This window comes from Podarcis pityusensis (assembly GCF_964106645.2).
Source record: "Podarcis pityusensis genome assembly, chromosome: W".
NCBI classification, from domain to species: Eukaryota; Metazoa; Chordata; class Lepidosauria; order Squamata; family Lacertidae; genus Podarcis; species Podarcis pityusensis.
The window spans coordinates 7,663,856-7,684,117 of NC_138045.1; positions in this window are offsets into that span (position 1 = coordinate 7,663,856).

Consider the following 20,262-nt stretch of genomic DNA (forward strand, 5'->3'; position numbering starts at 1 on the left):
TTTTAGATTTCAGCTCGGCATTTAATACCATTCTACCACAACGTCTGATGTGTAAACTGGAAGATCTGCGGCTTCCGTTATCACTTTGTGGGTGGATATTGGACTTTTTGTCAGACCGCCCCCAGAGGGTTCGGTTGGGCCCTTATACCTCTAATATGCTTAAGACTAACACAGGAACACCACAGGGATGCGTACTCAGTCCGCTCCTTTATATTCTCTACACGTACGATTGTGTCGCTACTCACCCTAATAACAGGGTTGTTAAATTTGCAGATGACACAACCGTGATTGGGCTCATCCCTGAAAGGGAGGGTGAAACGGATTATAGAGATGAGGTGGAGCGGCTGACAGAGTGGTGCAGAGCTAACAACTTGCTCATAAATACAAGGAAGACAAAGGAGCTTGTGGTGGACTTCAGGAGACAGAAGAGCAAGGTCCAGCCACTTTTGATTGATGGGGTCTGTGTGGAGAGGGTAACAACGTTCAGATTTTGGGGCATTGAATTACAAGAGGATCTGTCCTGGAGTGTCAACACAAGGGGGCTTGTGAAGAAGGCGCAGCAGAGACTGTACTTTTTGAGAATACTAAGGAAAAACCATCTTCCGCAGAAACTGCTGCTTGCCTTCTATCACTGTGCCATTGAGAGCGTGCTTACTTATGGCTTATGTGTGTGGTACGGAAGCTGTACTACCCAGGACAGGATGGGGTTGTGCAGGGTTGTTAAGGCAGCAGAGAGCATTGTTGGCTGCCCACTCTCCACCTTAGAGCAGATTTATGCCACAAGGTGCCATAGGAAGGCACTGGACATAGTAAAAGATCCATCGCATCCTGGTCACTGTCTCTTCGAGCTCTTGCCGTCGGGATGGAGATACAGGACGATGAAGACAAGAACGAGCCGTCTTAAGAACAGCTTCTTATCCAGAGCGATCTCGGCCCTGAATGGGAAGCCCGGACTTTGAAAGTCATCTAATCTCCCTTGCTGTATTATACTGTATTGTTTAATTAGTGTTTTTATGGAGCAGTCAAGTAATTTCGTTGTCCCCGAAGGGGGGCAATGACAATAAAGATATTATTATTATTATTATTATTATTATTATTATTATTATTATTATTATTATTTTGCATCCTACGTTGGCTCCCAGGACGTTTCTGAGCACAATTCTCGGCCCTAATTGGCCTCAGCCCTGAAAGAGTGTCTCCATCCCCATTGTTCAGCCCAGGCATCAGGGTCCAGCACCGAGGGCCGTCTGGCGGTTTCCTCACTGTGAGAAGCGAAGTTACAGGGAACCAGGCAGAGGGCCTTCTGAGTAGTGGCACCTGCCCTGTGGGACACCCTTCCATCAGATGTCAAGGAGATAAGTAACTATACAGCCTTTAGGGAAGTTTTTAATGTTTTATTATGGTTTTGCATATGTTGGAAGTCTGAGGCTGCCCCCCTTGCCTTCCTTGCAGCATCCTTTTCAAAGGGCTAAGGCATGACTACGCTCACAGAGTTTAAATCCACCATAAGGTGCAGCAATCAGGCCTCTGTTTCAACACAAAATACCAATGATCCTTATGCCAAGTGGGAGAAAGGTCGTCAACATGATGAACACACAAACCTTGGAGAGAAAAATGTAAAACAAAAAGCATCAGCAATTTTATTGGACTTAATGGAAGTCTCTGCTGATAAGAACATGTGAGCAACACAGATTTTCCAGACAGATGCAAAACCTAGAGCAGGAAACCTTAGACCTTTAGATATTGCTGGACAGCAGCTATGCTGGGGCTGATGGGAGTCCAACAACATCTGGAGCGTGTGCTGAGCTAGGAAAGCCCTCTAACTGGGAAATTGCAGAGCAGTCCTACTTATTCCAAAGCAACCCTCCAACTTAATTGGGACTTGCTTCTAATTCAGGTTGCACAAACCTGCAACCTTAAAAAGCATTTGTAGAAGTCGCAGTCATCCTATGTTCTTTGCTCCTAACTGTCTGAAAGTGGTTTCTCTAGCCTAGGCTGGGGTATCCCAGACAAAGGAAATAAACAGGGCAATATCCTAAACCACCACATATAACACAAAGATGTCTCTCACCTGGCCGTAGGTCAGAAGTCTCTGAAGCTCATTTTTAGTGATCAGATGACAATGCTGGAAAAAAGCAAAGAAACCACAGCTACAGGCTAGCTCACGGGGGCGGGGGGCAGCCTGCTGCCACTTCCTGCAATATGTAGTAAGACTGATAACTAGGATTGGGCAGTATGATCATATTAGGCTAGTGCTCTGTGAACTAGACTGGCTCTTGCACTGCTTCCAGGCCCAATTCAGAGTATCCCATTTGGCCTTTAAAGTGTTTCAAGGTTTGGGAAAAGGGTACCAGAAGAAGGCCCACTTATTTTTGCACTGCCTCTCCACTGACTAGAATCGTTAGCAGGGGCAGCCCTTTCCCAGGGAACTCCTGCTCTTTCAAGTATGGCAGGGCCTTTTCAGTCATGGCACCCGACCTTTCAGAATAATCTCCCAAAGAGGTTCACCTGGCCCCTGCTTTGATGTCCTTTCAGCAAAGACTTTTAGAATTTCCCCCTGGTTCTTGAATTCATGGGCAGGGCGCTTGTGGCCCTCCAAACCCTGCTGTACTACACAGGAACATAGGAAGCTACCTTATATTGAGGCAGACCATTGACCCATCAAGCTCAGGACGGACTACATGGACTGGCAGCTGCTTTCAGGCAGAGATCATGCCCAGCCCTATCTGCACACACTGGTGACTGAGCCGGGAACCTTCTCCATGCAAAATGGCCGCTCTGCTTTTGCATTACTGCCCTTAACAAACTGCAACTCCCACCCCGATCACTGGAGAAGTTGCCCACATTTGCTATAATCTAATCTAGTACATCTCTGCCACTCGGTTTATGTTGCTCTCTACTGGCTGCTCTAGTAGAAACCTTAGTGGTGCAGCTGCAGCAGCAGGGATCGCCGACACTGCACCCTCCTGGTGTTGCTGAAGTGGAACTCTCATGAGCCCCAGTCAGCAAGGCCAGTTCTTAGCAATTATGGGAATTTTGGTCTATCAACATTTGGAGAGCACTATGCTGCCTGCCATAAAGAAGGCTGATCACCGAAGAATGGATGCTTTTGAATTCTGGTGCTGGAGGAGACTCTTGAGAGTCCCATAGACTGCAAGAAGATCAAACCTCTCCATTCTGAAGGAAATCAGCCCTGAGTGCTCACTGGAAGGACAGATCGTGAAGCTGAGGCTCCAAGACTTTGGCCACCTCATGAGAAGAGAAGACTCCCTGGAAAAGACTCTGGTGTTGGGAAAGATGGAGGGCACGAGGAGAAGGGGACGACAGAGGACGAGATGGTGGGACCGTGTTCTCGAAGCTACCAGCATGAGTTTGACCAAACTGCGGGAGGCAGTGGAAGACAGGAGGGCCTGGTGTGCTCTGGTCCAGGGGGTCACGAAGAGGCGGACACGACTAAACGACTAAACAACAACAAATGCTGCCTACCCTGAGCTACACACAGGCAGGAAAGTTACAGAAACATGACTCAATTTCCTTCTCCAGATAGCGGAGACCAGCAAGTTACATCAGCCAAGGCTCTCTCCCTCCAAGCCCTCGAAACGCACTCGTGTTTCATGATTGTCAGCTGCAGCAGACCCTGGTCAGGGGGCAGGAAGCTCATCTGGGCACAGATATCCTTGTAATCCTGGTTTCGGCGCTCAAAGTCTTCCACGTGGGCAGCAAGGTGGGAATTGACAACGCAGAAGCTGGTATTGTTGCAGACAAACCTCGCGGCCACACACCCCTTGTTACCCTGCAGGGGCGGAGCAAAGATGGCTGTTAGAGAGCAAGCAGGAAAGAGGGGGGAACTGCTTGGCAGAGATTAGAAAAACAGATAGACAGACAGAAAGAAAGATTGACGTAGGGAATTCTGCTGTCAGGGTCTACTCCCCATCTTCCCCATGATGCCTGTGCCCACTGTCTCCCTCATCACTTCCTTGATGCGGCTGAGCTGGTCCTTCCTGACAAAGATGAGCAACATCATTCCGACTAGACGCACCAGCTGCACCTAGAAGATGCAAGGTACTGGGATGTCTACCAGCTCTGTTCAGTGCTTGCTGTCCTGGGCCGGCTGGATGCAGATAGGAGTGGCAGGTGGCACCAACTGGGGATCCCCCAAGGGAAGAAGGCTCAGAGCCAGGGAACTGGTGGGGGGACGACGACGCTGAGTCGTCCGAGGGAGAAGAGGGAGCAGACTGTGAGCAAGAGGAGGAAACTGAAGAGGCAGGAGGGCAGGAAGATTCTGTGGCAAACAGCAGCCCAGAATCCGAGGCAGAAGTGGAGGCTGGAGGCGGGGGTCAAGAGGCAGAGATCAGGCAGGCTGCTGAAGAAGCCAGGGGGTCTCCCCATCCTGCTGCGATCAGCTCCCCTCCCTGCTGGTCTCCCAGAACACAGAGAAATTAAGAGGAGGGAGCAAAGACAGGCAAGGTGTCAGAGTCTCAGGTTGCTTGGGAAGGACCAGGGGGAGGAGGAGACTTCAGAGAGTGGTGGGAGGGTAGCAACCTTCAGCCTTCACAACTACCTCACTGGGGCAAGACCTGTTGGGAAAGGTTTCTGTGATCACGAGGCCTGCACGGTTTGGGTTTCTTTGAATAAAGAATGTTGGCTTCTTTTGAATAAAACACCACTGACACCAGGTGTTTTTTTCTGGCTGACCTCCTCCTCCTCCTCACTCCAGCTCCTGACAGCTGTCTGGCTGCTGAAGAAATGGGTGGGGTTGGACTTACTTTCTTGTACTTGGATTTGGAACGCAAAGCCTTTTCCACAGCTGTCAGCCACTCTTGCTCCTTTGTTGAGTCCAAGTAGAAGAAAGCCTCTGTGCTCAGGTCCAGCTCCTGGAACCGAATGCCCAAGTGCCAAAGAGAAGGATGTGGAACTGCAGGAATAGGACTCCAATCGGAACAGACGTGCTGGTTAAATATGCAAAGACAACAGGAGCGTGTGGCAGGTAGGATTACAAGGGTAGGCAAAATCAGGACCAAGAACAAACAAGTAATACCAGCCACTTCTTCCTCAGCTTAGCTATTCTGGGCCCCAAAGGAGCTTTGCTAATGGAAGAAAAAAAGCTTTTTCCTTGTATTTTTTAAGATGTGTCAGCCAGCCTGATATCTAAGCACTATCCCAGTAGCCACAGGCAACCAGAAATTCTTTGAAGGCAAGTGAGTTAGTTGATCTCTCCATTCTTCCTTCACCTGGCAACCTGGTTTCCAGGCGGGCTTTCCGGGAGCAGAAAACCACCTCTCAGATCTGCTGTGCCAAGCTGGTTTGCTAGAAGATTACCCCGTAACACCCTTGTCCTCTTTGCAAACCTCCTAAATGGCTAGCCTTCTGTGTTTCCATGCTAGTCATGAAGGAATGGGCATTCCCGACTCTGAAAACAGCACAGAAATACAGCCTGTCTAGTAAAGGGGTAAAAAGAGCAAGCTTAACAGCCTATGTAAAACAGATTGTTTCTATTCATGACAGTAGGAGGGAAGTTATATGCAAGACTGTATTCAGTACTGTTCGTGCCTGTAAAGGTTTCGGGACAGACATATTCCGACCCTTCCAATCAGTTCCCCCTAAATTCCAGCTGAAACCAGGTACCTTTTTCATACCACAAATGTTATTCAGTGGTGAACCATGGCATCTCAAATTCCAGGGGAGCCCTGTACAATGCCAAAATTCAGTGCCCCATGCCTCTCAACGTCTATTCAACATCATAGTTGTGGTGTCATAGTTGACATGTAGTTGGTCCACCACAATTGCAAGATTATTGCATCCTTCAGGAATGGTGTGTCCAGCTCCATCTGAGTCATCATCCAGGCACGCTGTGGAGCTGCCTGGATGAGAGATGGGCATCTTTGGCCAGTCAGGGGTGAAGAGCTGGCAAGATCCCCTGTACTGAGCAGAAAAGCAAACTCTTTGGCCTCCGAGATCTCTCCCAACTCTCAGCAGCCCTCACTGTGAGCCATACTAGAGGAATTTTGTCCTGCTTTTGCTGAGCTACAACACAGGAGCGCACCCCCAGGGGGCCATGATGTGGTAACCCTGGCAAAGCATTGCAGAGCAACTGAGAAAGCAGAATGATGTTTGCGTGGACAGTCCATTAGAAAGCTGGACTATTATTGCATCGAGAGCACTTTGCAGAATACGGCCCCCCTCCAGGCAAAAACTTCTGTCTGGAGGCACAGTAGCTTTCATTTCGGAGGTTGTGGTTTTACATCTTCCTATTTATTTATTTATTTATTTATTCAAAATTATTGATTTATTTCATAAAATTTATACACACCAGATGGTAAGAAACATCAAATCCGTTTACAGAAAGATAAAACCATAAAATCAGGAAAAACCTACAGTACATTAAACGCTGAAGAAGTGAATACCAGAATAGATCAGAACTCACTCCCAAGGTAAGGGGAAGAGACAGCTTACTCTATGATGTTAACCCTTCATGCACTAATTAGACTAAAGAATGTTGGTTATATGAGACTGGTTATCCTGCACAACATGCTCTCACGCAACCCATGCCCTCCAACTGAAAACCCATTTCCTGGACAATATCAACATTGTGTTTTGTGCCTGTGAACTGCACAGTGAATATTTTTATTAGAAAAGAAAACAGCCCCATATTTCAGCTTCTCAAAGTTGTTTTATTTAGTGCGCTGCTACAGCTTGTCACACCCAAATCCTCCAATGGAATCTGCCAAAGTGCTTTTCCAGGCAAAAGGGGGCAAAAACACAACAGTACTAACGGCCATATGGAACCACACCTCAAAGCTGGATCAGACTTCCCAGATCCTGTAGCCTACATCGGGAGGAAGACTGGGGCAGAGGGGCCTAGAGTGGGAGTCAGAGCTGCTCTTAGGGCTGCATGTCTGAAGCATGGGCAGAAATCTTTGGGTGTGAGGTTGCATGGGGCTGTCTCTTTGTGTTTTGGTGGTGCCAAGCCACCAGCCAGCCACAGGCAGGCAACCAACTGGCTTCAGGGGCAAGCTCCTTTGCAAATCCAGTCTGATTTCGCCAAATGCAATGGCAGAGTGACCATTCGGCCAGTGTTCTGCTTCGCTGTGAAATGGCGTGTGTTCCTCAACCCAGAGAACCTCTCGTTCAACGTCAAGCTGGTCTCAACCCAGAGAACCTCTCATTCAACGTCAAGCTGGTCTAAGGAAGAAAAGCATAAGAGTTAGTCTTGAATCCCCACACACATGTGCTTGGAGATGCCTGCACACCGCACACGTAAAGCACATCTCCTCCCACCCACACCCAAAAAGTCCTTGGAACAATGGTTTGTTAAGGGTGCTGGGAATCGTAGCACTCTGAAAGGAAAACTAAGGTTCTTAGGATTCTTTGGAGGGGGTGGAATGTTGAATACACAGCGGCCACATGGACAGACAGACACACACACCCACACCCACACACCACAGCATAGCTTCAACTTTTAGCACAAAAAGTCTTCAGCCAGATGTCATGCAATCCTTCGGCAGGGGCAACTTATCACGTTATTGGTTTTCCATAACAACAATTAAAAAGGCGGACAATCTTGCAAAGGAGTGTTGCCATTTAAACTGCTGGTGTGACGTAGGAACCCGAACAAAGAGAAGGAACCAACTACGCTGAGTCTGCTTCCGATTGCCCTTATTCTCCACCTCCCTCTATCCTAATCAGCCGCAAACAAGAGTTCAGATTTGAAAGCCTTGTTATCACCTCATTCCCTTCAATTAGCCAGCTGCTCTGGCAGATGACATCAGTTCCTTCCCGCTCCCAATATTCCTGCTCCTAACCTGGTTAGCCATAGCCCAGAAGCTGAATCTCAGGGGAACGCCTTTGGGCTGGGAAGGGCTCATCTTTTCTGGGCCTCTTCTCCCCCTCAGGAAGGGGTGCTTGGCTCCTGGCCTGTGAAATGCGCTCAAAATGTCAAGATGCCTTCTTTCCAGGGAGCCAAGGGAGAAGGGGGGAATTTGAAATACCTCCAAACCTTCCCACGTCAGAGATGCAGGAGTTGCGTCACCTCCAACTTCCTCAGGGATGAAGCAGCTATGAAAAATGAAACATCCGACCTGGGCACGGTTTCTGAGAGAGCAACAGCAGAAGACCCAGACTCTGGCAAGATGAGCATTTGCCCAGTGGATTCTGGCCGCTCCATGAGGGCAGACAAGGGATGGCTGTGGTGGCCGCCAGCCCCTTCCCTCTCCATCTCAGATACAGAACGCATTTGCTCTGCCACTCCTTGGCTCTGGCTCCACCTACTGCTGGCCTCCTTGCCTTCCACCCTCCCAGTCCCAATGAGCACCATCCACCCCTGGTCCAGAGGCGCAGAGCAGTAGTTAGGTGATCTTGCGCCCCGGCAGAACCGTCCAGATTGCGCCCCCTAGCCACGGACAAGTTAGCTCTTCTTATTGCCTCTCCTCCAACCCCCCCCCCCCCCATTCAATTCACCCTGGAAATACAAGTATCGAAAAGTAAAATGTTAGAGGTTTCCCCCCACCCCATAGCAATATAATTGGATTCAGCTAGCTGGTCAGTCTACTTTTGGTTTCACTCCTGGCTCCTTGTTAAATTAATACTGCATCAGAAACTTCCCAAGCAGATATCCAAAGTTCTTTGGCATTTCTACAGTTGTTAATGAGATGTCTCTTCTAGTCCAGGCGAGTCTTTTGATCTTCTTCTGTTGGGTTGAAATAAGCGACAGACAAATGGCAAGGTGTCATACGGGAGGCATCTCTCGAGCAAGTCTCGGAGAGTCCCTTTTACTGAATATTACAGCATTTGCCACATATGTGCTTATTGCTGATTGGTTAACACAAGTACAAAGCAAAGGTTACATATTACATTAATCACCAATAGATTAAAGGTTGGGAAAGGGAGCACAGAACTAGACAGGCATGAAACCTCCTAATTAAATTATAACTAGTGATTGATTATCAAGACTTAAACTATTACTAATGATTGATTTTGCATGACATGAAAGAACATAACAATCGCGTTCCGTAGATGTGGTCAACTATGAATTAAGAACAGGTCAGAGTAGAATGTTTTCATGAACTCAATATGAACTGAACATTCTAGGGTGATGGGGGAATGTCTTAGTATTAGAACAGTTTCTGCAGCATGTGCAGAAGAAAAGCTTAGAAGCAAAACTTCCCATCATGCCACAGTCATGTGCAGAAGCAAAGCTTCCCTTCATTCTTACAGGAAACCAAGAGTCGAAAGCCTTGATTTTCCTTTTTTTCTTTTTCCAGTCATTTCCACACAGTTAGTCATTATTAGAGTTATTAAAACCTTATTATATTAACAAATGCAATTTTTTTAGTCTCCCTTGCTTTCCTGGTGACCTGCAGCTTAAACACAAACTGCTCTGGAGTGAGAACAACCCATCACACTCAAAAAGCCCAGCTGGAGGGACCTGGAAGTGTGAGGGGAAGAGCAAATTTGTAGTGGGTTTGTTGCACAGGAGCACCAAGTTCACTAACTGGCTGATTCAGAGTGAATCCCATTCAAAAAGAGTGCAATGGTGTGTGTTTCAGCCAGCCATCCGACTGCTGCAACTATTCCCTGGGTGTCACCACACTGTCCTGTCTGTGTGTTTGGAAGGGAATGGGAGCTATGCTCCCCCCGGAGACACTCCACTCCTTCTTCCTTAGCTGTGTTGCTCAACAGTTGAGGCAACCTTCACAGTTCTGGGATGCCGAGGAAGCAAACCAATAGTCACATTCATCTGTACTGGCTCAGTATGACCTATTCTAACAGGTGCTGGCTTTCATATTCACGCCCAAGAGCCTTTCCGCTCCAGAGATCTGGGGCTGAACCAGGGATCTGCACGCCAAGGCTGGAGTAAGAAAGAGCCCCAGTTGATGCGCCGGGCATCCCTGGTTCCCCCTTGGCAGTGGCAGCGGTAGCGGCAGTCTCAGCAGCCCGGAGCCAGCCTGGTAGTGCACTTGGCTCTGGCTGGCTTCAGGAGCTGCTCATTGCCGTGGCACCCGCCATTTTGCCTCTCTGGAAGTCCCCATATGATTTGTCTTCTGCCGTTGAACTAATCACGCAACATTCCTTCCCTACTAATAAATCTACAACACTTAAAATATAAATCTGGGAGCCTTATATGAAATCCGGGGACATTCCGGGGACGGATTTTGTTGGGGACAGATTTGTAAATCCGGGGACTGTCCCCGGGAGACAGGGACATCTGGCAATCATTCTGTAATAGGGCTTCTCCTGCCTTTGCCAGTATGTCAGCCTTCCCAGCCTCATTAAAGAGGGCGTTCAGAAGCACTTGTACGTCTGGCCATATGGGATTGTGAGTGGAGAAGGTGGCGCAGTCTGGATGAGTCCCTCTGTCTTGCTCTTTGGTCACTGTGACCGAGCACCATTTGGGGCCGATCAGGATCTATGGGGAAGGGGATCCACCCAGAAGTTGTGGAGGGAACGGGAAGAGAAGCTTGGTCAAGAGACTGGCTCATGTCAGAAGGAGGCCTGACTGCATCCTTGGCGAAGCCCAGGGCAGGGCAGGAAGGCAGCATTGCCCAGCGGGAAGGCATTCGGAGGCAAATCATCAGCAAGGAGCAGGAAATCCCCTCCCCTTCCATCAAGAGGACTGAAGAATCTCTAGTGGGCATTCAGGTGAGTTCAGCATCCCAGGTCTCTGGGGTGTTCCTGTCCATTACAAAGCTGACTCGAGGCTCCGTCAACTGAGCCCCTACACTCCTTGCGTACATGAAAGGGGCACAGAAAGGATGGGAGGCAGCTTTTTCCTGGAGCCGTCTTACCTGCAGCAGTTCACTCGCTGGCTGCTGACCCTTTTCCTCCATCACCTGGATGATCCTCTCAAGAGAGGAGAGTTTCCTGCAGAGTCTGGCCAGCTGCTCATCCCTTCTCCCTGCAATCTCCTTCTCCACCTCTTCCACATGATTCAGCAGGCACTTTTCTTCTTCTTCTTCCAGGAACTGGCGCAGTTGTCTGAACTTCTCCACAGTCTTCAGCCTCTCCGTTTCTGAGGAGGTCTGAGTGAGGAAGATGGTCAGCCTTCAAAACATCAGCAAGAGAATTAGGATTTGAATTGAACTGCTTCCACCCTCTCAGCTTACAAGTCCTCAGGCTTCTCCTTGACTACTTTTCACATAATAAACAACAATGGGAAATAAACTCCATTTAGCTGCATTCAAAGGTGAACTTACCTAATTCGCAATTCTTGGAAAAATATGGAGACCAAAACAGCAATCTTTTGAAATTCACACCTCTGACTTTTTCAAGGTTGACCCAGCCAGGTAATGTTCACAAAAAATGTATTTATGAGGGTAAAGCACGTATCAACATATTTATACAAGAAGGTAGCCACACTAGCATTTGATTCATTTTCAGAATAATAAATAAATAGCAAACCGATATGGGAAAAGGAGAAATGGGGAGCAGTTGAAATGGGCAGATTTCCCCATCCCTCCTCAGTCCGGACTTGCTTCTTGAAGTGCTTGTTCCCTCACTAGTAACAAGAGTGACACTTCCAAGGAGGTCTTTGCTTTCCTTGTCCAGGTCTGCTTGATAGGCCAGAATTTCCCCTCTCTCTTTCCTCCGAATCTCCAGGTGGCGACAGATCTCTCCCTGACAAGAAAAGGGAAAACTCAGCTTTGATTGAGACACAAAGAGAGGAGATGTATATTATACTGGCTTCTTGGGCCCAGTGGCCTTGCTGTAATAGCAAAGTAATTTACTGGAGGGGGAAAAAAAGTACAGAACACATACATAAATACCGTAAGTAGTTCTCATCACAAAAGAATATCCAGGTAAACCCATCAACAGCCAGGTAAACCCATCAACAGGTTTCCTGCCAGACAGGAGTCTGTTGTAGGCCACCCCTTCTGTGATGTATGTGTGATGTATGGAGGGGTGGTCTTGGGCTCCAGGTGGGCAATTTCAAATGTCTATATAAGGACTTGGTTTGGGGTCTCCTCCTCCCTCCTGCATGGGGTGGGGTGAGCACCCTGTTGCAACAGTTAATAAAGATCTGGCTTACTAGCTGCTTTGCTTCTCAATATTCTCTGGTTGGCCTCTGTTATTTTCTCCTACCGATAGAGAAGCTACCAAAGGACTCTATATGGGCTGTGAGGTACCCCAGAAGGGAAAAGGAGCCGTTTTTTCCTTATAACACTGGCCCCCAGTCCCCACCCCCTTGCAGCTGACCCCTTGCTGCTATCTGCTTTGCAGGGTATTGAGGAGGCATCCTGCTAGCCAAAGGAGACATGTGCAATTCACATTTGTAGTGTTCTAAATATGTACAAAGCAACCTTGCTGGGGGATGTGGATGAGGTTAACCCTTTCTCTCCCTGCCATGGTCCCATGAAGCTGCTGTATTTCAAGGGAAGATCCCTTGGCCCCCCTGGCAGAGAGAAAGACTTTGACTCCCTCCTCCCAGGCATCCCAGCAGCCCTCAGGCTTCCCCTTGGCTGCTTCTAAGGTAATAAACAACCACCAATGAATACCATGCCTACTTTGGATCTGAGAATTAAGAAGATCACCTGCCAAGAAGAAAACACAGCTATTTCTCCCCCTCAAGGTATCTTGTATTCCTCGACAGCCTCTTCCAGAGGAATCACCTCGTGGTGTTTGTGCTTCTTGGATCTGCCCCAAACCACACAGATGGGGGCTTCATCCTCCTTGCAAAAGAGTTTCAGGGGCTCCTGGTGCTTCTCACAGACTCCTCCTTTCCCTCTTGAAGACTGAGAGTCTTGGCTACTTTGACAAAGGTAGCCAATTGCCGATTGCGGATGAGGCTCCTTCTCTGGACTCCAACTCAGCCTTGAGGACAGGAAGCCAGCCTCCTTTTTGCCCCGCTGCACTGGATCAGGCCGGACTGGCAGAAGTTGTGCCCACACTCTGGGATGGTCCCTGTGTCGTAAGAGAGTCAGGGTCAGAGAGGGGAATGAAGGAGAAGGACCCTACCAATATCAAATAGATCGTATTCTGCCTTAACACCCTACAAGAAGGTCAACTGTGCCTTGGGGAATGGATCCTTTTTTGTTGTATCGAATTGTATCCTTTTTGCTGTATCTTTCTCATTGACTTTAAGAATGGATATGAATGTATTTTTCCACTCAAATGTATTTTTCCTCAAAATGCTGTACTTTTCTAAATGTATCGAAATGGGTTTTTGTATTTCCCCCCAATCTCATTGCCTAGAGAATGTTCCTTAAATGTAACAATCACTTGTTCCAAATGTATTTGATACAAATGTATTCGAGTGTATACTTTTATGGGAAAACGTAGCTAGGACAATGTGGATATATATCTTGCTTATAGTGCCTTTGAATGGTCAGCGTTTCACGAGCTGCCAAAAACACTCTCCACACCACACTGCCATCTACTGGGTCTACAAATGATACCATGAATACACACAAATACAAGCTCTAAAATAAATTAGTTTTATTTTCCCACAAGTATGCAAACATAAGACTATCACACCCGAATTGATAGCTATGCAGAACAGGATTTTCCCCCCTCCCTCCATCGGATAGCTGCCTGTGCGGCTGTCTTTGAGGGGGGTGGAGGGAGGAATGGGCGGGATCGATATCGGATAGCTGCCTGCCTGCCTGCCTGCCTGCCTGCCTGAACATGCTGTGTCAGAATAAAAGCGAGTTCCTTCAAAATAACACATTCCTTTTTATCTTACCAATTTCTCACATTGTAAGAAGCGGAAGAAGAAACCATAGAGAGCATGCATATTTTCCTTCTGATCAATGAATTCAAACGTTACAATTATCCATTTTAGAATGAGCACCTATAGGGAGAAGACAGATATCAGTAAGCCAAAGCAAGGCCAAGACAACAAACCCCTTCTGGAATATGGTCAGCGTGTACAACATCTAGCTGAATCATCAACAGGATAACTAAGTCAGACTGGGGGAAATATCATTCTTCAGAACCAAGACATCATTACCATGCTTTCCAAGTTACCTGAAAGTCACTAGAACACTTGCGAGCACAGAGCCAAGACACAGCTGAAAGAAGAGAATCCTCAGTTATTACGGAAATGGGAATCAGAGTCTTCAGTAGCCTAGTGCTTATCACTGTGCCTGCAAGGCATTGAAAGACACTGCTTAACATGCTTAAGATCTTCACTCTTGATAATTTCTCACAAGCTCGAAGCAGCCCCGGTTCTTGTTAAGGGAGAAGGCAGGGCAATGCAGCTCCTTTGACATACTTTGCTGCCAAGGGGAAAGAGAAGCCAAAACATATTTTCTTTACCAAGCTTGGCACTGAGTGCGATGTTCAGCAAGTTCTGAATTTCTTCTGGTGCCAAGCCTCTCTCTTGCGCAATCTTTTCCACAGTCTCCAAAGGACTCTGCAAAGCTCCCTGCTTCCGTGAGGCACTATCTTGAATTAGAAAAAAGTCCAAGTGTGATTCAAATCCATTTGAAAAACCATCCTCATGCATGATGGCCTGTCCAATGGCTTGCTTTACCATCAATTGGCAAGGGAGCCCCATTGAGATGCCATGGCATTTGTGTGGGAATGTTCAGGGGTGCAGGAGAGGATATATTGTGAGATTATATCCTAATCCAACTTGTGCTAACAAGTTTCCAAAATATCAGCAGAGTTTATAAACATTCCCCCTTTAAGTTCGCAACGGTAACGTGTGCACAGGTTCGCTAGAACCTCTATAATAATTACTCTGGTAATTTCCCCTTTTGTTCCCTCTTAAAATACAAGACACGACACAGTGTTTATAAAAGCATAAAAGAGTTTACTCACGTTCTGTTCACAATATGATCCCAGAAGGCAGACAGGCTTAAAAAGGTTACATACATTCAGAATCTATCTTATAGCAAGATAGTCCTTTCCTCCTCTCTTGGCTGAGAGCCAAGAGAGCATCTTTAGATGCTTCTTCTTCGAAAGAAAAATGGCAGAGAGAGAGAGATGGCTGCCTGCCCTGTGCTTTTATCATTTACCTGCACAGGTGAGGCCACACCCACCTCTGGTCACATGCGGAGGAAGTCCGTCCCCAGGAAGTTTACCTGCTTGCTGGACAGACATCCCTCCCCATGTTCTAACATGTACACTCTAGGAATGTTGTCATTGACTGCTCCTGTGTTTACATCCCACATACCCCTTCTCAGGCAATACAACATACACAAAACATAAACAACTTTATTCAACCACCCAGAGTCCCAGCTTGACACGTAGATTCTGGAAACTCTCTCTTGGTAGGGGTTTCGTCAGGATGTCAGCAGTCATCTCTTGGGTGCTGCAGTAGGATAGTTCCACAAGTCCATCCTGGATCATCTGGCGTATGTAGTGGTATTTAACCCCAATGTGTTTTGTTCTGGCCAGGAACTTCTCACTCTGCGTCAGCTTCAGGCAACTTTGATTGTCCTCCAGCAAGCTGACAGGCCCTTTTCTCACCAACCCAAAGTCCTTTATGAGTTGATCAAGCCAGGCAATCTCTCTGCAGGCTTCTGTTGCTGCAACGTATTCTGATTCTGTGGAAGATAATGCTACACAGCTCTGTTTATATCTGCCCCATGCGACAGGTCCATCCCCAAACATAAAAACATGACCACTTGTTGATTTATAATCAGCGTTATCCCCAGCCCAATCCGCATCAGTATACCCAACCAATTTAGGGTCTCTGACAGCTGGTAACCTTAATTTACAATTCATGGTACCCTTCAAATATCGCACCACCCTCTTTACACCTGCCCAATCATGCTCAGTGGGAGAATTCACTTTTCTGCTAAGAATCCCCACAGCATTAGCTAAGTCAGGTCTACATGTGGTAACTAAATACAAAAGTTTACCAATCGCTGTAGTCATTGTTGTCTGGCAACTGCTTCGAATCCTGCTGATTCTTCAGGAAGTCAGTGGCCATCGGTGTAGCAACTGGATGTGCGTCTTGCATCTGCATGTGCTCAATCAGCTCGTGGATCTTCTGTCTTTGGCTGAGAAGAAATGAGCCGCCCTCTTCTCTTTCCACCTGGATCCCAAGGTAGTACTGGACATCTCCTAGCTCCTTGACCTCCATCTCTTTGCTAAGGTGCTTTACTATCTGTGTATAGTCTTTCTCACTTGCTGTGGCAATAATCAGGTCATCGACAAAAGCTAACATATATGAGAATTGTCCATTATTTGACTTACTGTACAAGCACTTGTCAGCGTCGCCTTGCTTGTACCCAAGTTGCGTCAGCATTTTATGCAACTTCTGGTTCCAGGCTCTAGCAGCCTGTTTAAGTCCATAAAGTCCTTTCTGGAGTTTGCACACTAAATGTGCTTCATGTGGTTTTACAAAACCCTTGGGCTGTTTCATATAAATTTCCTCAGAAATCTGCCCATGTAGAAAAGCGGTAGCAACGTCTATGTGTTTCACTCTCATTTTCTTGGAGGCTGCAATGCTTAAAAGCATTCTTACGCTGCTGTACCTCGCGGTTGGTGCAAAAACTTCATCATAGTCTTCACCAAAACGCTGTGAAAATCCTTGTGCTACAAGTCTAGCTTTGTAGCGCTGCACTTCTCCTTCTGACCCCTTCTTAACCTTGAAAACCCATTTACTGCCAATGGCCTTCTTACCGGGTGGCAGCTCAGTGAGTGTCCAGGTCTTGTTCTGATGCAGTGCACCCATCTCCTCCTGCACGGCCTTCCTCCAGAGACTGGCTTCTGCAGCTGGCATCTCCTGTATCTCTTCCCAAGTGGAAGGTTCCTGTGGAAACGCCGACCCTGCAAAGTAGGACAACCATAATGGTGGGACACCTCTGTTGGTTCTGGACGAGCGCGTGACCTCTGGTTCTGTGACCGCATCAGCTTCCTCATCCTCCTCCAACGCAGGCATGTCCCCATCTGAGTCCTCCTCTTCGTCTCTGGTGCCGCCAGGGTTCTGTTCCTCTGCGTCTTCTGGTGCGTCGCATGTAGCGGGCACTGTAACACTCGAAGGCAGATTATTACCTTGTGGGGTCACAAAAGGGAAATATACAAACTCTTGAGTCCTTTCTGACTCATCGGAAGAGTCCACAACAGTGTTCTTAGTGTCTACTTTTCCATATTCATCAACATAAACCGCATGGCGTGCATCTGTCTTACCAGTTTGTAAGTCCATAATTCTGTATCCTTTGCCTCCAGAGGCATATCCTCTGAAGCAGATTGATTTATTGCTCAGATAAGCCTGGCGTCCGGCCCGCTTCGGCTGCACAGCTCTTGCCGGCCAGGCCTCTGCATTCCAAACTCCACATTCCGATGCTCTAAGCAAAAGCAAAGATCAGCAGCGGTAAGAGAAAGCTTCAAAAACTCCAGTGCATGCTTCAGTGTGCTTAAATAAAGTCCACTCAGGATCTTAGCAGCTAAAAGCAGTTTTATTTACAGCAGACTATCCATTATCTATCACAGCGAACAGCATCGTGAAAACACGTCCTCTCTCCTCAAAAGCGAAAGTAGAGAGAGAACAAAGGCTTGAGGCTCTCGGAAATGACACAGAATTTTCCCCCTCCCAACAGTAGGCTCTGAGCTGTTTAACCCTGTAAGCTCAGGTTCTCCTCACACCCCCTCTCGCCCTGCACTACTGTGGGGAAAGTATGTACAGAACCTACCCCCAACTCCAAACCACCACAAAACTCCCCATGACGCTGGAAGCTTAAAGGTTTGGTAAATCCATCGGCCAAGTTACCGTGACTGGCACAGTACTTCAGCCGTATCAAACCTGACTGAACACTCTGACACATATTTTGGAAACGTATGTCCAGATGCTTGGTTCTGGCCTTAAATTGCGCAGATTCAGCCAATTTCAAACAAGGTTGATTGTCTTCCCAAACCGTGATGGGCAAGCTACAATCCCCATAGATCTCTTGCATCAAGCATCTATAGAACTCTAGTTCCAGGCACAAATCTGACAGTGCACTGAATTCAGCCTCAGTAGAAGACAGCGCAATGAGACTTTGCTTCTGGGACTTCCACCCAACTAGTGACTTCCCAAACTTTACCACCAACCCAGACACAGACTTGCGTTCCTGCGAATTCGCCCAGTCACTGTCCGCATAGCATGTGAGCTTCGCCTCACCTTCAGCTGGCAGCTTAAGACAGAAGTCTTTGGTATGCTGCAGGTAGCGCAGTACCCGCTTGATACCGTGCCAAGCACTCACACTGGGCTTTGACGCTTCCCTACTTAGCAGGTTGGTAGCAAAGGCAATGTCTGGTCTGCTCCATTGGGACAGATACAACAGACTACCTAGAGCTGACTGAAAGAGCTCAGCATTCTCAAACTCAGCACTTTCTGCTTGCTGGCTATCTTTCACGAAGTTCGTCTCCATGGGTGTCCGAACTCCTGCACAATCGGACATTCTGAACTTCTCAAGCAACTGCTCAATCTTGCCTTTCTGACTGAGCAAGAAGCTACCATCCTCAGTTCTCGCTATCTGGATGCCCAAGTAGATCTTTACTGCACCCAGGTTCTTGAGCTGAAACCGTTTCCCAAGCTCTTTGGCAAACTTCTGCACCTGTTTGTCTGCCTTTCCAACATGGATGATGTCATCAACGTAAAATAACACCAGTTCCTGTGAGTCTCCTGATCCTCTAAGGAACAGGCAACTGTCAGCAAGACTCTTCCTGAAACCTAGCTTCATTCAGGCACAAGTTCCAATTCCTGGCCGATTGCTTCAGGCCGTAAATTGACTTGTGAAGTTTCCACACAGTACCTTGCTCATTGCCCTCAAACCCTGGAGGAGGAAGCATGTACAGATCCTCCTGGAGGTCTGAGTTCAAGTAAGCAACGTCCACATCAAAGTGATGCACCAGCAAACCTCTTTGTGCAGCAATGGCCAAGACCAAGCGTAGAGATTCACTCCTAGAGGTGGGAGCATAAACTTCCGTATAATGCAACCCCCTGCGCTGCGTGAATCCTCTGGCCACTAATCTGGCCTTATACTGCGGTTCTCCTGTCGCTGTGGGCTTAAGACGATACACCCAGCGGCTACCCACTGTCTGTTCACCCACCGGCAACTTCGTGAGGGAGAACACACCTAGAGACTCCATTGAGTTCATCTCCTTCTACATCGCCTCATGCCATTTTCTGGCTTCTTCCTGAGGCAGTTTCTGAACATCCTCAAAACTCTCGGGTTCACACTGTGCCATTCCGACCCACACGCTAGTGACGGCAAACCTTTCAGGAGGTTTCCCCTTGGTCGTCCGAGTTGATCGGCGCAGCACTACTTCAGGAACCCCTTCTGACCCACTGGGGCCAGCCAGAACGTCCTCGGCATAAGAGAGCTCCCCCTCTGACTTACTGCGCCTTCTGGACTTCTCAGCCGAACCTGTGGGGGAAGGTGGAGCACTGCGTTGCTCGATCTCCACAGCCTTGGGAGAAGTTCTCCCCTCTGCCTGCACTGGGTCTGGACTCTGAGCCTCAGTAGCAGGTTCAACCTCTTCCTCTCCTTCATCAGCAGAGTCAAGTAGACTCTCTGACAGGATGTCAGGGTTCCCATGCATCCTTGCCCAGCCACTCTGCTCACAGAATTCAGCACTGTTGCTGAGCAGAATCCTGGACTGATTCCCTGACGGATACGCAAACCTCCACCCCTTGGTCCCTGGCTCATACCCACAAAAAATCATCTTTTGGGACTTGGGTTCACCTTTCTTGCGTTTGGCCTTTGGTATGAGGACCCAAGCCTCACAGCCAAAAACGCGGAAGTAGTGCACTTTCGGTTTCTTTCCGTGCAGCAAAAAGTACGGTGTGTCACCTACCACTGAATTGAACGACCTGTTCAGAATAAAGTTGGCCATTCACCAAGCCTCCCCCCCAAAGCGCTGTGGGAGCCCGGCATCAAACAAAAGAGCTGCGAACATCTCCCCTAGCGTCCTGTTCCTGCGTTCCGCGATCCCATTCTGTTGGGGACTGTGTGGAGAAGTCAACCTGTGTTGAATCCCCTTTTTGCGGAAGAAACTTTGCAGTGCAGACCCGGTGAACTCCCCACCGCGATCGCTCTGAAAGTTTTGCACCCGTGTGGAAAACTGCAGTTCCACAGCCGCAATCCAGTCTTTGATTAGCGGCGCAGCTTCATTTTTGTGTCGGAGCGTGATGGTCCAGGAGTTGCGTGTATGGTCATCAATCAGAACCAGCGCAAATTTGGCTCCGCCCATACTGCTCACAGAAAACGGACCACACAAATCTGCATGAATTAATTGAAAAGCCCTAGTAGTCACCCTCTCAGACCTAGGGTATGTGCACGTTTTCACCTTTGCGGACTTGCACGCTCTGCAATCTAGAAACTTAGCACA